This window comes from Scylla paramamosain, chromosome 2, assembly GCF_035594125.1.
Source record: "Scylla paramamosain isolate STU-SP2022 chromosome 2, ASM3559412v1, whole genome shotgun sequence".
In the NCBI taxonomy this organism is placed as follows: domain Eukaryota; kingdom Metazoa; phylum Arthropoda; class Malacostraca; order Decapoda; family Portunidae; genus Scylla; species Scylla paramamosain.
The window spans coordinates 38,271,817-38,289,316 of NC_087152.1; the positions used below are offsets into that span (position 1 = coordinate 38,271,817).

Sequence of the window (17,500 nt, forward strand, 5' to 3'; positions counted from 1 at the left end):
ACTGGTACTGATGGTGGTGAGAATGGTGGTGATGGGAGTGACTTTGGCGATGGCAATAGTGGTGGTGGTGATGATAGTGGTAGATGTTGTGATAGTGAGCCTGGTGGTGGTGATAGTTGTTTATGTTGTTGATGTTTTGTTGTGATGGTGATGGTGGTGGTGTTGCAGTGACAATAGGAACGGTGATGATGGTAATTGTTGTTATCGGGAGATGGTGGTAGTAGTGGTGATAGTGTCGGAGGTGTTCCTAACAGCTGTAGTTGTGGTAGTGATGATGCTTGAGGGCGATTGTGGTAATAACAAAAGTGGTGGTTGGTGATAGTGATTATGATGGTGATGGTGATGGTGATGGTGGTGATGGTAATGTGCTGCTGCTAGTGGCGACATAGTGGTAGTAGTGATAGAGATGAGGAGGATATAGTGGTAGTTGTGGTGATGGTGGTTGTGGTGGTGAAGGCATAAGGAGAGCAGATGGTGGTAGTGGAGGCTGTGATAGTGGCAGTGGTGAAGGTAGTGGAGGAGATGGGGGTAGAGGAAGAGGAGGAGAAGACGAGGACGAGGAGATGGTAGTCGTGGTAGTGTGAGAAGAAGGAGGAGGAGAAGGAGGAGGAGAAGGAGGAGGAGGAGGAGGAGGAGGAGGAGATGGTAGTCGTGGTAGTGGAGGAGGAGGAGGAGGAGGAGGAGGAGGAGGAGGAGATGGTAGTGGTGGTGGTGGTGGTGGTGGTGGTGGTGGAGCCGGGGAGTCTGGAGTCAGGCCGGGTCTGTCATTACCTCCCAGCACCCAGCCATTACCTGGGCCTCCACTCCCTGCCCCGCTATAATTTGAAGGCTCGGGGCAGGAGAGTGCGGGGCCACGGGCGGGGAGATGGATGGCCTTCAGCTTGAGGACCAGGACGAGTTCGGCACCTGCAGGAGGGAGGCGGCGTGGCTCCCTTCAGTACCCGGCTCCTCCACCCCTCCTCCCTGCCCGAGAGCCTCCTCCTCCTCCTCACTCTCGCCCGTAAGGTCACCCGAGGCCCTGTCGGGACACTCTCTCACTCTGGACCTGTGGGACACTCCGTCACTCACCTCCCAGCAGCCACCGCCACCACCGCCGAGACCACCACTACCACCACCACTGCAAAACAACAACAACCATTCTACTACTACCACTACTACTACTACTATTACTACTACTATTACTACTACTACTACTACTATTACTACTATTACTACTGTTGCTGCTCATGCTGCTGCTGCTGCTGCTGCTGCTGCTGCTGCTGCTGCTGCTGCTGCTTCTGCTGCTGTTGCTACTACTGCTGCTGCTGCTGCTGCTGCTGCTGCTGCTGCTGCTGCTGCTGCTGCTACTTCTGTTGCTGTTGCTACCATCGCTACTGCTGCTGCTGTTGATGTTGTCGTTATTGCTGCTACTGCAACCACTTTTCTTTTTAGTGATGGCAGTGGCATTTCTGGTAAAATCGCATCACCACCATCACCACTGATATCATAAGCATTATAGCTAAAGTCACACCACCATCATCATCACTGATATAAGTATTACAGTTGTAGCAGCAGCAGCAACAATAAAAACAATGATAAAACAACAATATCAACAACAACCATAGCAACAACGACAACAACAACAACAACAACAACAACAACAACAACAGCAACAACAAAACAACAATAACAACAGCAACATCAACCACAGCAACAACAACAACAACAACAACAACAACAATAATAATAATAACCAGCAATAACAACTACTACTATTACTACTACTACTATTACTACTGTTACTACTAATGATGATGATGATGATAATGATAATAATAATAATAATAATAATAATAATAATAACAATAATAATAATAATGAAAATAATAATTATCATCATCATTATCATCATCATCACCATCATCCTTTCAGTGCCAACATAACCGTTGCTAGGTATATAAAACAACAGCTACAACCATTAATCCTTCTACCTCTGCCATCACCACTACCATCACAACCATCACTGCAAATACCAGTATACCATTATTTCCGCCACTATCATCCTCACCATCACCGATTCCAAGTACCATAACCATGCAATCACCATTGGCGTACCATTATTGTGCCCACTGCTACCACTATCACACTTGCTACTACCATCACCGTCACTCCTGCCATCACCTCCTAACACCACCACCACCACCACCGCTAACAGTAACGCAACCACCACCACTGCACCAGAACATAACCAGGTATTTCTTTCTGTTATCAGTCAAATAGCGTTACAGTTAATCCTACAATAATTTCCACCATTTCTCTTTCACTCTTACTGATTTTTACTTTCGCTTCATTTTTTCCTTTTTTTTCCGCGCAATTCTACTATCATAACAGCTCCCACCTTTGTATACTGCGAGGTATGTCGATTAGCATAGCATTAACTACCACTTGAAGTACTGTGATCACCGTTATAATGAATGATAATGCCACTGGCAATATTTATTCCGTCTTTTATCTCTCACAATATGTTCAATACTATGTCATCACACTTATAGATTTCCGTTAATACCAATACTGACTCAAAGATGATGATCAGTACATACTAATACCATCACGTGTATCATTTATCAGTACTTTTAATGCCATTATATTCTCAGTTCCCATTATCTGTGTCAATAGTGTAAGTTAACATTTCCTACAGTCTCCTTTCAGCTTCAATACGCACAGTCATCATTAAGAGTAATATTCCTAAACTGAACCGCCGTATTACTACCATCACCGTAATACCAGATAAGCCACTTCCTCCATCGCTATGAGCCAATATCCTCTCCACCTGCCTCCACACAATACCATAACGCCTTCCACTATAGTGATTGCCATCACTTACCGCCACTCCTTCCACCACCTAAGCGATATCACCATCACTACCGTAACACCATCACTGCCACAGTCATCACCACACAACCACCAACGCTTCCATCGTATCATTGCTTTAGACTTTTCACCGCCACAAGGCTTCCACTTCACTGCTCGCTGGAATTTCTTTAGGTATTCATGCTAAACTAACACCACGTGGGACCAGTGACAGAGGTAGACGGGGACTTATTGGCGAAGGTACTGTAGTTTTGAGTAATGTGGTAATCTATGATAAGGGAGACCCGTATGTAGAAACGCCTTGTTCTCTCACCACGATTATTTTCAAAGGCCACAGAGATGGTTAGCAGGGTTCTCAAGAGTGTTTTTCCTGTTAATAATGTAGAAATGTTGTTAATCTGTCACCATAACCATAAAACTCTTAAAAACCGATGCCTCTTCAACTAGAGCCTCTTGAAAGTAGTGGTGTGGCCGGAAGCGTTTCAGATTATGGTCAAGAGACTTTTGGGAATTGAGGGACGAAGGTGTTGGTGGTGCATGAAAGGAAGCAGGAAGGAAAGCGTGATGGACAGGTGCAAGCTTCTGAAAGGCCAAGAAGGGAAGGTTATGACTGGAGGGAAGCAACGCACCAAGCACTGCTGAGCAACTTCTAAAGGCACACACACGCATTCTCTCTCTCTCTCTCTCTCTCTCTCTCTCTCCTCTCTCTCTCTCTCTCTCTCTCTCTCTCTCTCTCTCTCTCTCTCTCTCTCTCTCTCTGAGGTTAGTAGTACAAAAACTCAACATCACATTATTTATATTTTTTTCACATATTTACTCATGTATTAATCCACTAACTCATCTAATAAATTAAATAATTTATTTATTTAATTACTTACCTTTCATTCACTAATCACTAACATTCTTACTTATCAATATTATCAGTTTATAACTTCTTTCTTTGTACTTTTCATTCAATTTTACATCAGTATTTTGTGCTTTTGCGTAGAGGGAAGCTTCTACCCGTGCGTCAGGTGCCGCCCCCTCCCAACACCACACTGGCTTCCCACACTCCCTGCCTCACTGCCACTCCTCCCAGCCAGCCCAACATAGACTTTAAGCTTAGTTATATTTTTTTTTCTAACCATGATATGCCTTGAAGTAGTTTAGTGGCTTTGAAAAGTGTTTGCCTTTTTTATCCTTTCATCTGTTCAGTCTGCCGTCTTGTTCATTTTACGGATTTTTATCTTGAAGGATGCCACTCTTTGGGTGTGGACCTGTCTTTCCTGGCGCACCGTGTAGATGTAGCATGCGTTTGTACTTTTGAGTGGGTCTTTTTTTTTTTTCCTCCTCTCTCCCTTTCCTCTCTCATAAGACGAAGCTGCACCGAAAGTCTTAGTGTAATGGAAAACGTGGAAGCGATTACAAACCACTCCACGCATGTAATGATTACAGGTCTGGCGCGCCGCCGACCAAGGTTCCCAGCCGTGTTCCCCGAGCTCGCGGTTAAACGCCTCACAGCTCAAAATATTTGGACTAAAATTTCAGGCATAATTGAACACACACACACACACACACACACACACACACATTTCTCTCTCTCTCTCTCTCTCTCTCTCTCTCTCTCTCTCTCTCTCTCTCTCTCTCTCTCTCTCTCTCTCTCTCTCTCTCTCTCTCTCTCTCTCTCTTAGTATCCAATCTAAATTCTTCTCTTGAAATGTATGCACATACATATTTGGGTGCATTTCTAAGTATTAGTATTTATACACAAATATGTACATATGCATGCTGTTCCTCATCCTGCGCACTGCTAAAATATTTGACTGGTATCTGTTGTGCTTCGTTGAGGTCACAGCAGCCAAGAAGAGTATCATTTTTGGTAATCCTTATGACTACATTGCGCAGTTCCGGCACCTCCAGGCATCACCTCCCTACCACTCTGCTGTGTAAACAAGCAAACAACCTAACCTTTGTATTCAAAAGCGCGTGCATACAATTGCACACAATAAGTACGCAGTGCTGTGAATGTAACTCTGATGCGAGCGGAAGCGAAGAATATTCATTGAGAATTAAATGAATAAAATATGTATAGAAATTGTACGCTTATAATGCAGAAGTTTGTATTATAGATTTTATTATAATTGTGTGGGATCAGGCTGCTACACTGTATAGAAGCGTTAGGTGACGTCACATTCAGGAACCAGAATGTGGTAACTCTTAGAATTCGATTGAAGCCTTATTTTGCCACGAGTGTCTCCATAATAAAGAGATTCGGCATCATCAACGAAGATAAACACTACAGGTATGTAACGCCATCGTATGGACGTAAAATTCTATTAATACAATGGATAATGACAGCTTTACCTTTTACATATGAAATAATCGCTCATATATATATTAGGTTGTAAGTAATTAATACAAGTAGACCGTTAATCACGTGAGTAATAGATAGTTGATTACGTCAGATAACACGATTGCTTCTAATGATTAACAAGACAGTACCATATTTCTCCTTATTTTTCTCATTTATCCAATGCAAGCTCAGAAAAAAAGAAAAAATGGCTCACTTTGATAGCTTTATTTGTTTTGAACAGGCAATGTGACTCTTGTATGTAATCTATGCAGCGCGTGGCGAGGTGTGCAGAGTGGCAGGTGTGGCCGTGGAGTGTGGCGACGCAGTGCTGCAGGCGAGTGTGTGTGTGGAGATGATGAGTCGTCCCCAGCCACTGCTTAACTGCTGCTCTTCGTGTTGATGCATTGCCTGCACACTAATGGCGTAAGCAACACCAAATAAGTAAGTTGTCCTTAACCCATGCATTGCTACAGACAGCTTCTAAAATTCATATAAATCATCCAATAGTTAGTGTTAATAGAGTAAATAAGATACAATTGTGTTAGATGAGTAACTAGATGATTGATCCATTGAGGACGAAAAGTATCATCCTTAGCTTACTAAAATCCTCTCGTGATATTATTATTACCATGAAATCGATATCATATTGCTCAAATGACAGAATTTCCATTTTCTGTTCAATAAACCCGAATATTAAATGTCTGGAATTTGCATAACGACGCTCAGAAATATTAGCAGAATCATAGCTTTTCAAAATAAATTATTCATGATGCAAATTACTGTATCATGTAATTTATCATTTGCATTTTTATAAGAATTAAGATGTGCTATTTATTTGAGAAGATGAAATAATAGTTTTGACATGTATTTTATAAATAGCAATTTTTTTAATATCTGTCTTATTACTAACTACCAGGAAATTTGTGATGATATGTAATATATAACTAAAATTTAACTCTCACTGCTAGATTTTCTTCCCGTAATCATCTTCAGCTTTTTAGACGTTTTTGTGCCTCAGTCTCTTAAATTGTTCTATAACCGAGAAGCAAAATTAACCTTTTATGATCTCTTTTCTTCTGTTTCCACGCAAACAATATTTTGGTGCCCTGAATGTTAACAAAATAAGGCGACACCACCTAAAGATTTAATTATTACCTTTGAGCCAGAGATAAATCCCAAGAATCAAAATTTTAGAAATGACTGTTACTCTTCTTGCCGTGAGCTGTCCTCGTGGCCAGCTGCAGAGCATATCTCCACCAAACAACCTGTTAACAAGAAGCTTTCGGACACAGACGACAGAGTAAGGTGGACACGGGTGATCCGCTGTGGCGCCTCCAAAACAAGAGAACGAGAAGGAAGTGTGCGCGGCTCGGGAACACAGAAATAGTTTGATACATCGTGAAGAAGATATAGTGATGGTGTAGAATTACTTGTCGAGTTAAATTTTAGATAATACGAAAACAAAACAGAATATTGGAAGTGGCAATAGGTTCATTTCTTTCCCAGGCCACGTTTTCTTTTGTTGTTTTCTGTCACTTACCTTTGTGTACCGACGTTGTTCACTATTTGAATATACTGCATTTATGAAAGTAATAAAGCAGTAATGGCAATCCATGAACCTCTCAACGACCATTATTAAAACCTCCGCAAAATACAGTCAGGAAAGTCTTATCTCGGCAAACCTGAGCCATACTTTCCTAGAAGTATAAGCTGTTTGTATTCTTCCTGGATACAGACTCTTCCTGTCGCTGTATGTTCTTTTAACGTCAACTATGAATACAACTTGACTGCTTCACACGGCACCAGTAGACAACGATGTATTCCACAGACCCCCTGTAGTGACGCCAAGCACATCTCATTTTTTTTTTTTTTTTGCAGTGGTGTAGTACAGCGAGCAAACCATTATATAATGGAAATTACAATGCGCTTGATTTTGGACGATCTCTTCAAGGGATTGGCACTTCTGGCGGGCTTTTTCTCCAATTTTGTTCCCTTTGGCCAGAAACCATCTTACATAAAAAAAAAAATAAATAAATGAGTCAGACTGGATCCTGGTTATTTGGGAAATTAAGTTAATAAATCTAGTGATTCTTATAGTGTGTGTGTGTGTGTGTGTGTGTGTGTATACACACACACACACACACACACACACACACACCTTCACACACACACACACACACACGCTCACACACACACACACACACACACACACACACACACACACACACACACACACACACACATTTATATATTACATACCTACCATAATGTAATAACTTCTTTTTTCCCTTGTTGAGGAATGTGGTTTGATGAGCTGAGTGGCAGGCTGGTGCGGGGAAGCTTGGTGGCGTGTGGAAACTCATCGTCTGTTCCAACTAAGCGATAGGGAAGTTTAACTCTCCTGAAAGACACATCACAAGTAAATGATATACAATGTAATTTTCACAAGGAAATCCATGATTGATTAACTGAGATTATGCCTGTCTCCTGTTGAGCAGTGGCCATATTTAGCGTGGAATATAAGAGTGAGGGGGTGGGGAGAGAAAGGGAGGAGGGGGGGAGAGGCCGCTCAGTGGGCAGTAGCCATTGTCTGTGTCAACATGCCGTTCCGCCCCGCTGGACTGATATTGGTGCCCCGCCCGCCCCCGGATGCCTCAACCCTCCTCACCCCCTCACACTGGGGGTGAGTGTCTGCAGGAGCTGCTTGCATGGCCGAGGTGAGTCTTAAGGCGGGCGTATTGCAACTTATGAAGCTCGTCGAGGGTCGCCGAGGGTCGGCGGAGCCAACACTTACTGCCGCGCACACCCACCACGCCCCTCCCTCTTAATGCCCCGGATAGCCAAGCTCCTACCCCCCAGCACTCTTCCTTGCGGCGTCCCCTACCCCCACTCAGGCTGCCCGATGCATCGTCCACTGCACTCCACTGCCCGCCTCGAGCCCTCACTCTTCCCTCCCGCTCTGCCCTCGTTCCCTCCTCTTCCTGTCTTACATATATCGTCGTCTCCCACACACTTCTGCTATCGTCGGCTCCTACAACTCTTCTCAGTTGTTGCCTCCTGCTTTCCTCATCCCTTACAGCCAGCACCGTTCAACACAAAAATCCCTACTTCTCCCATATTGCTCTCCTCGTCCCATACACTTTCCTTACCTAATGTCCACATTGCCTCCCATCCCCTCTTTCTCTTTCTTCTCTGTCATCTTCCATCCAGCCCTCTCCCCTGGGTCTCCTCACAAACTCTCCTCACTGCCACCGTCGCTCCTCCACCCGTCCTTAACCATCCTCGGCATCCACATTCCTGTTTAATTCGTGAACCCTTTCCGTGTTACCTGGCCGGCTTTAAATGATTACTTGATTCCTTTTCCGGGTTCCTGCGCACCTGTTATCACCACGTCCATCGCAAGTCCCGCTCTGGGCGTCACTCCTCCCAGCATACTCCGTCACATCCAACCCTTCACACTGGCCGCCGCCTTGTCCCATCTCCACCTATTGTCATTCATCACATTACTGTCGATCACGCCTCGCCCAAACCTATCAGCGGAAGTCACACCGTTCACCACCTCTCATCACTCGGCCCGTTACGACACCCATCTCCCGCCCATTACCATCCGTCGCCCCACCCATTACCGTCCATCACACTCATCATCGCGTCCACCACCTCCCATCACCATCTCGCACTGCCTATCACCGCCCATCACACGACACGGTGCTCCGGACATCGCGCAGCACCGAAGGAGATTAGACGGGACTTAGTTAAGGGAGGAGGTTGTGTGTGAGGGAATGTTAAGTAGCCTGTTCTTTGTATTATAAGTAGAGATGGTTTCTTCAGGCGCATTGTTGCTTAGATGATAAGACAAGGTAAAAAAATTGTTATGAAGAATATAGATGCATTTGGTATAGGTTAGACTTTATTATTTTCTCTCTCTCTCTCTCTCTCTCTCTCTCTCTCTCTCTCTCTCTCTCTCTCTCTCTCTCTCTCTCTCTCTCTCTCTCTCTCTCTCTCTCTCTCTCTCTCTCTCTCTTGTATACGCACAGTCATACATAGTCATTCACGTGCCTGTTGCCACACTCACACTCGCCTTCCCACGCACACACGCACGCACAGCTGGCTCGGGTGCAGGTGCAAGGAGGACGTCCCATTCATCACTCGTAGCTGACAAGGCAAACATCCAGCAGCCAGTTTGTCAGCGAGTTTGTCAGCCACTTTGTCAACGAGTCCGCCAGTCAGCGTCATCAGGCCTTCATCTAACCAGCCGTTATAGTTGAAAAATAGACTAATTGTTATGCGACTGCGTGTATGTGTGTGTGTATGTGTGTGTGTGTCACTTATTCACCACAAGCACGTGAGGTATGGTTCATGAAAGAAAAATAATGAGTTTTTTTTTTTTTATTATTGCTTGAACAAATGAAAGTATACTGAAATACAGACCTCTTGGCGACCGATACTTTTCTTTTTTCTCCTCCTTCTCCATCTCCTGCCCCGATCAACTGACTGACAGCAGATTGCGCTAAAAAAAAAAAAAAATGGGAGTACGCGTGGAAAAAAGCAAGCAAGCAAGCAAAAAATAAAGAAAAGAAACACATGTAGTAAACCCAAAGTACACGAGTCCCCCATCAGTCACAAAACGCGGCGGAAAATGGAAGCTTGTTGCGGAAATGGTTTTCTGAACACGCACATCACAGGGTTGATGTCGCTGCGCTAGGTGGAGTTGCCTGCGTGCCGTGAAGCTGCATCGCATTGAATCGTATTGAAAAAATATCCTTAAAAGAGAGAAGAAAAATCCATAAAAAAAAAAATAAAAACACCAAAGAGAAAGCTGCATCCAACACTTCCGGTATCTTAAGAGAATGCAGGTCTGAAATGCATCTGTGCCTTATTGTAAACGTGAAAATTAGTTAAAAGTGAATGAAAACGACATACGAGAGAAAACGCAAGACCAAAAGGGAAGGAGTGACTGAATGAAACGTAACAAAGTGGTGTCGATAAACACAGGTAACATAAAGGATTGTGACGAGTTTGACAATAATTAAAACCAGACAAACAATGAAATATAGATTGTAGAGAGGAACAGAGTGAATGAATGAGAAAAAGAGGTGATAAAGCGAAGAGGAGGAGGATGACGATGAACATGTTAGGAAAGAGACAGTAAAGAGCAGGAACAAGAATGAGCATAGAATATAAGAAAAGAGAGTGGAAAGGCGGAACATAACTAAATAAACTGGAGAAGAACAGAGAAAATGGTGGAGACAAGAAAGATAGGAAGAGAAAGGAATAAAAGATGGAGAGGAGAAGCAATTAAGTAAGCATAGAAGAAGAAAAATATAATGGAAGATAGGAACGCAACGAAATAAACATAGGAGAAGGAGAAAAAGAAAAAATGGAACATAAATAGCTAGATAAACATAGAAAAACAAGAAGAGACAAAAGTAACATAACTAAATAAACATAGGAAGAAGAGGAAAAATTGATAGGAGGAACATAACTAAACAAACATAGAAGAGGAAGAAAAAGTAATAGAAAAAGGAATATAAACAAATAGAAGAGAACTCAAATTAGAGAAGAGAACTAAGATTAGAGAACAGAAGCACGATGACTAAAGAAACACCGGAGAAGAAGAATCAATGCACCTCAGTAGGAATGCAGGTCTCGCCCCATCCAATGCCGCCATCCTGGACGCCTGATGGAGGCAGTACGTGGGAGCACAGCACAGCGCCGCGCCTTCGCCATCGTCCAGCCGCCTGCCCGCCCCTCCCCCGCCAGCCACGCCCCGCCCTCTCCCTCCGCGGGGCGTCAGGGGTCACGTTGCTGGGGGTGGAGAGGGGGAAGGGGGTGATGTCATGTCAGAAGGATGTAAATTCTCGTCATAGTTTTCAATGCCGGACTCAATCAAGCGGTATTTATAATGGTTTAAATAATACATGAAGGTTGCAGTAAATCCTGATAATGTTACCTTGCATCTCCACTTCTGCCTTATTCTCTCTCTCTCTCTCTCTCTCTCTCTCTCTCTCTCTCTCTCTCTCTCTCTCTCTCTCTCTCTCTCTGTATATCTAGCTATCTAACAGTTTATTTGTATATCTATCTATCTGTCTCTGTTGTCTGTCTGTCAATCTGACTTCTCTACCTCCCTCTTTGCCTGCCTGTTTGCTTGCCTGCTTTCTCTCTCTCTCTCTCTCTCTCTCTCTCTCTCTCTCTCTCTCTCTCTCTCTCTCTCTCTCTCTCTCTCTCTCTCTCTCTCTCTCTCTCTCTCTCTCTCTCTCAAAGATTACAGAGTGCGGTGTGAGTGATGGAGGGGAGAGCTTGGGGACTCCCTCATCACACCCCGGCGCGCCCCCACCACTGCCTCTAATCACTACCAAATTCCTGATTGCTTTAAGGAGACAAGAACACGGCGGCGCGTCACGGAACATCCAAATCACGCGGAGCCTCCGAGTCTTGTGTTGACATCTCGCGGTGGTTCATCGTTTCCCAGACGTTGTTCTGTCATTTTGGTCTCTCGTGTAATTGTTCTTCGTATTGCTGTTTCCTTTTTTTTTTTTTTTGTTGTAATTGATCTCTCTCTCTCTCTCTCTCTCTCTCTCTCTCTCTCTCTCTCTCTCTCTCTCTCTCTCTCTCTCTCTCTCTCTCTCTCTCTCTCTCTCTCTCTCTCTCTCTCTCTCGTGTTTGTTGGGGAAGGGACGGGAGGGTTATTTGTGTGTCTGGGGAGGAAATGGAGATATTTCTATGAGGGAGGGGAGAATCTTTGTGTTTGTGCTGGGGAGGGGAATGTGTGTGTGTGTGTGTGTGTGTGTGTGTGTGTGTGTGTGTGTGTGTGTGTGTGTGTGTGTGTGTGTGTGTGATTTACTTAAGTGATTAAAAGCTTAAATAAACTTTTTTTCGGGGTGTTGGATAGAGGGTTCATTTCTCATATTGTAATTATTATTTTTGTCAGGTAAACTAAAGGAAAAAAATAAAAGGAGGGTTTTAGTACATCATATCCACTGCACTTGTTTGTCTTATTATTTTTATTATTTTTGTTAATATGTATTTATTCATTCATTTATTTGTTTATCTATTTGTTTATCCATTTGTTTACTTATTCAGTTATTCATTCATTCTATGTATTTTTATTTTATTTATTTATTTGCTTTTTGTGTTATTTAATTAATTTATTCATTCATTTATTTATTTTATTTTTTTAATGAAAACTCCAAAGGAACGCGTTTTCTGATATTTTCTAAATGTTAAGGATACATAAAAAAAAGGCCCACATATTATACCGTTCTTAATTAAAATGCTTACGAATATTACGGAAAATTCCAAAAAAGTAGATTAGTTTAGTTTCGTAGTTGTCTTGATACTCCTTTCGTAAAACACCTTATCAAAATTCACTCATCTCGACAACAAAAGCAAAACACAAATAACTCCACCATCGATCTCACTTTCCTTTGATAAATAAGTGCATTTTCTTATAACACGTCTTCAAGTTTAATTTGCCTCGACATTAAGACTTTCACTGCCAGACACCTTTTTTCTTCAATGCTTATAAATTTCTAGACTATTTTTGTGCTAGGCTTTCGTAAATATTTTCATAGCTTAAAAAGACGAAATTGCCTTCTGTTTTCCCCCTCTTCTCTCCTGTGTCTCAATGGAGTTTTTACAGTTCTAGAAACGTTAACAAAGGACGACTATAGCAGCAAAAGATTAAAAGCAAAATACAAAAATAATTCATCCTAGCGTTCTCACTTTCATAAATCACTGCAAAAAAAAAAATGTATGACAAAAGAAGACGCCTTAGTAAAATCTCCACCCACACACTTGCCTCATTCAGCACACCACCACCACCACCACCACCACCACCGTCGCCGCGGCCCCGTCCTTGTCACGCCCCAGCCCTGCTCACACACCCACACGCCCACACATCTTCGCCGGCACACCTGTTCCTGCAACTTGTTCTTAGACCCAGGTGACTCCCTCTGCAGTTACTCAGCAAATAACTGTACCATCATCATCATCATCATTGTTGTAGTTATCATCATCGTCATCATTTTCATCATCATTGTAATCGTTGTTATTTTTTATGGTTTCACTGCAGAACAAATAAAGTTTTTTTATGTCGTCATGCGGCAGGATCCTCTCTCTCTCTCTCTCTCTCTCTCTCTCTCTCTCTCTCTCTCTCTCTCTCTCTCTCTCTCTCTCTCTCTCTCTCTCTCTCTCTCTCTCTCTCTCTCTCTCTCTCTCTCTTCTTCAGGTCATATGAATCTTGTTGTTATTGTTGTTGTTGTTGGTGGTGGTGGTGGTGGTCTTCTTCTTCTTCTTCTTCTTCTTCTTCTTCTTCTTCTTCTTCTTCTTCTTCTTCTTCTTCTTCTTCTTCTTCTTCTTCTTCTTCTTCTTCCTCTTGCTCTTTCTCCTCCTCCTACACCTCACCCTCCTTTTTTGGGACGCGGTGGTGTGCGTGTGCCTGTGTGCATGGAAGACGTAGGGAGGGGGAAGGGGGAGGGGAGAAGACGTGCCGATTTGTGTAAAAAAGTATGTGATTATACTCGATCCGGTAACGGCCGATTAATTCAAAAGAGTTCCGGCTGCATGGTGTGCTGTCCGTGTGTGTGTGTGTGTGTGTGTGTGTGTGTGTGTGTGTGTGTGTGTGTGTGTGTGTAGAATACGTGTGCGCGCCTGTGTACATCTTTCCTTTTTCGTTTTTCCGTATATTACTTTCGCTTCATTATAACATTTACAGCACAAATCTATAATCACACGAACCCTTTCTCATAATAGGCAATCAATATAAACTTGTGTCGAGAGGTGACCCGGGGAAGAGCGCTAAGAATACAAAGGTTTGGCATCCTGCAGACCATGTTAGGTTTGCCTGTCTTAGGTAAAAGTTGCTGAGGCATTGCTCGGGGACAGCTGACGGTGGAGTTGTCGTGGCATGCAGGCGGGTGAGTGACTGGTGATGAAGAACAGCGGTTGTGGGATTTTGTGTGGGTTTTGTGCTTTCTGAGCTAATAGTGATGGTTCAACCGTCTTAATCATTGGGAGGCCTTTGTACATGATTCACAATGGCTGATCAATGAATGAACGAATGAATGAATAGATATTTAGATATAGATAAACAAATAGATACATAGATTGATTGATTGATAGATAGATAAATAGACAGTTTAGTAGATATTGACTGATAGATAGATGGATAAGAGAATAAAGGGATAAATAAATAAATAAATAAAGTATATAAGAAAAGTATATTCAGAGAGAGAGAGAGAGAGAGAGAGAGAGAGAGAGAGAGAGAGAGAGAGAGAGAGAGAGAAACAAAACTGCAGTAATAAATTGAGCTTGTCATGTTTTCCTGTCATAAATGTAAGTCTAAGCGTCGCCTTGGCCAAGATACTGCTGTTGCATTTTTCTCGACAAGCGGTACAGTGAATTACTCCTGTCTGGCCCAGAAACGTGCTGCGGCGGCTCACTGTGTTCCCTCTCGTACACACAAACCATTGCCTGTCACGGGGAAGTCTTCTGTTTTCTTAATCATAGCTTTTAATAATGTTTTCTGGTTTTTCGTCTTGTTTTATGATTATCTTATTATTTTTATTGTTATTATTCTTATTCTTGTGTGTTTCTTTTTTTTTTTGCTTCGCGTTTAATTTTATGTTAGAGAAATGTGTACACTTAGCATTGTTTCATCATTATCTTCTTCTTCTTCTTCTTCTTCTTCTTCTTCTTCTTCTTCTTCTTCTTCTTCTTCTTCTTCTTCTTCTTCTTCTTCTTCTTCTTCTTCTTCTTCTTCTTCTTCTTCTTCTTCTTCTTCTTCTTCTTCTTCTTCTTCTTCTTCTTCTTCTTCTTCTTCTTCTTCTTCTTCTTCTTCTTCTTCTTCTTCTTCTTCTTCTTCTTCTTCTTCTTCTTCTTCTTCTTCTTCTTCTTCTTCTTCTTCTTCTTCTTCTTCTTCTTCTTCTTCTTCTTCTTCTTCTTCTTCTTCTTCTTCTTCTTCTTCTTCTTCTTCTTCTTCTTCTTCTTCTTCTTCTTCTTCTTCTTCTTCTTCTTCTTCTTCTTCTTCTTCTTCTTCTTCTTCTTCTTCTTCTTCTTCTTCTTCTTCTTCTTCTTCTTCTTCTTCTTCTTCTTCTTCTTCTTCTTCTTCTTCTTCTTCTTCTTCTTCTTCTTCTTCTTCTTCTTCTTCTTCTTCTTCTTCTTCTTCTTCTTCTTCTTCTTCTTCTTCTTCTTCTTCTTCTTCTTCTTCTTCTTCTTCTTCTTCTTCTTCTTCTTCTTCTTCTTCTTCTTCTTCTTCTTCTTCTTCTTCTTCTTCTTCTTCTTCTTCTTCTTCTTCTTCTTCTTCTTCTTCTTCTTCTTCTTCTTCTTCTTCTTCTTCTTCTTCTTCTTCTTCTTCTTCTTCTTCTTCTTCTTCTTCTTCTTCTTCTTCTTCTTCTTCTTCTTCTTCTTCTTCTTCTTCTTCTTCTTCTTCTTCTTCTTCTTCTTCTTCTTCTTCTTCTTCTTCTTCTTCTTCTTCTTCTTCTTCTTCTTCTTCTTCTTCTTCTTCTTTGCGTTTAATTCTCTGTTAATGAAATGGGTACTCTTAGCATTGTTTTGTGCATGAATATGTACTGCGTCGCTTTTTTATTCCTCTGTCTGTCTGTCTGTCTGTCTGTCAATGGCCATAATGATGACTGGTAAATGAGGAAGCAGAACTGGGCGGGAGGTGGTCTGAGGCAGGCAAGGCTGTCGCTTCATCTTCCCCCTCACCACCACCACCATCACTGCCACCATTACGTACGTACAATAACAGAAGACTTGTATCATATCGTATTCATTTTCAATCGTTTCCCTTCAACTGTAAGCTCTTCGATATGCTCATAATTTGTCACTAATCTAGTTTTGCATGGTGTCTCTGTGAACATATTTGGATAAGAAACCGAAGCAAAGCACAAAATACAGTGGAAGTGATTCGGATACGTTACTTCTGATTATGAATGTATTACCACCACCATGTCCGTGTTTGTAGGTGTTGCGTCCTTGTGTGTGTGTGTGTGTGTGTGTGTGTGTGTGTGTGTGTTTCTTTTCTTATTTTCCAGATTGTAGTGATATCGAATACAACATTTAAATCCCCATTAGACTGGTTCAATCCATCTGGTGGCGTTATTTTCATTATTATTATTTATTTATTTATTATTTATTTATTTTATTTATTCATTTTTTTATTTATTTATTTTTATTTTTTTTCGTGAGGTGACAGACGCTTTTATTAATGTTGTCTTGTTTCAATTCCCAGTCTACTAAAACTCTCATTTCGCATTATAGGAACACAAAAGTCACACCTCTGACGGCGAGAAACGGGAACACTCACGCGATTCTTTAAAAAAAATAAATAAATCGCCCTTCTCTTTAAACATTGCCAGCTGTATCGGGTGTTTTATTTACTCTTTTTTTTCTTTCTTGTTTGTAACCCGACGCTCAGTGATATCAATCCTGCGATCCTTTCCTCTGCGTGTACCGATGAAGTTACCTCTACAGATACATTCTCACCTATTTATTCTCTGTACCTTATTGCCTTCTTATGCTCTACGTTACATTATTATTCCTCTCTAGTAGCGCACGTGGGCTTAAACTCTTTATTTTCCCTCAGACAGACTCGCATATCGCCCAGTGAATGCGACGGGAGATGTATAGACACAAGCAGATAAATTTAGTGTAATATATCTCAATGTTATCTGATACGTGCCAGGGAAAAAAAGACCGAGAATATATATTATAAGAGGAATGTCGCTTCTCGGACGCCAGCGAAGAAGTGAAGGTTGGTATGCGCACCGCCCGAATATATCACTGATCGGAGAGCCACCACGCAGCTCCGACAGTCTCCGGCGGGGTAAAAAACCGTAATTTTACCCTCTAATTATACATTCCCGAGGCGCGAGAGGACAGGCCAGAGAACCTACAATGTTTATGGTCGATGGCCGCGGGGCGAGGAGGGAAAAATGCATTGTGGGACCAGACGCCATGTTGTTTTAGTTTCAGTAGTCATCGATTGCATTCCTCCTCCTCTTTTGACATTTCACTTCATTCTCCGAGCAAACACGAGTCCGCCCGACACGTGAAAGTATGAAAACATGCCATGAATTATCACACGCGAGAAAGAACCGTCACAAATCGCTCAAAAATATATATTGTTCGTAGAGCGACCCGCCCAGGAAATTCTCCCTTCCCGAGCAGGTGGCCCCTCCCAGGCAGCCCCTTGTTTACTAAGTAGTAGTAGTAGTAGTAGTAGTAGTAGTAGTAGTAGTAGTGAAGGTAGTAGTAGTAGTAATGGTAGAAGCAATAGTGGTAATAGTTGTAGTAGTAGTAGTAGTAGTAGTAGTA

At 42.2% G+C, this 17,500-nt stretch overlaps 2 long non-coding RNA genes across 2 annotated transcripts in view; both read left to right on the forward strand.

The window, feature by feature from the left end:
- The window catches only part of LOC135114714 (uncharacterized), a 126,037-nt gene that overhangs the window by 44,860 nt on the left and 63,677 nt on the right, over nucleotides 1-17,500 (forward strand). The window lies entirely within an intron of this gene.
- On the forward strand, nucleotides 7,351-9,624 carry LOC135114715 (uncharacterized). Its single transcript, XR_010275646.1, has 2 exons — nucleotides 7,351-7,899; nucleotides 9,287-9,624. It is a non-coding gene; the product is annotated as an uncharacterized LOC135114715 (long non-coding RNA).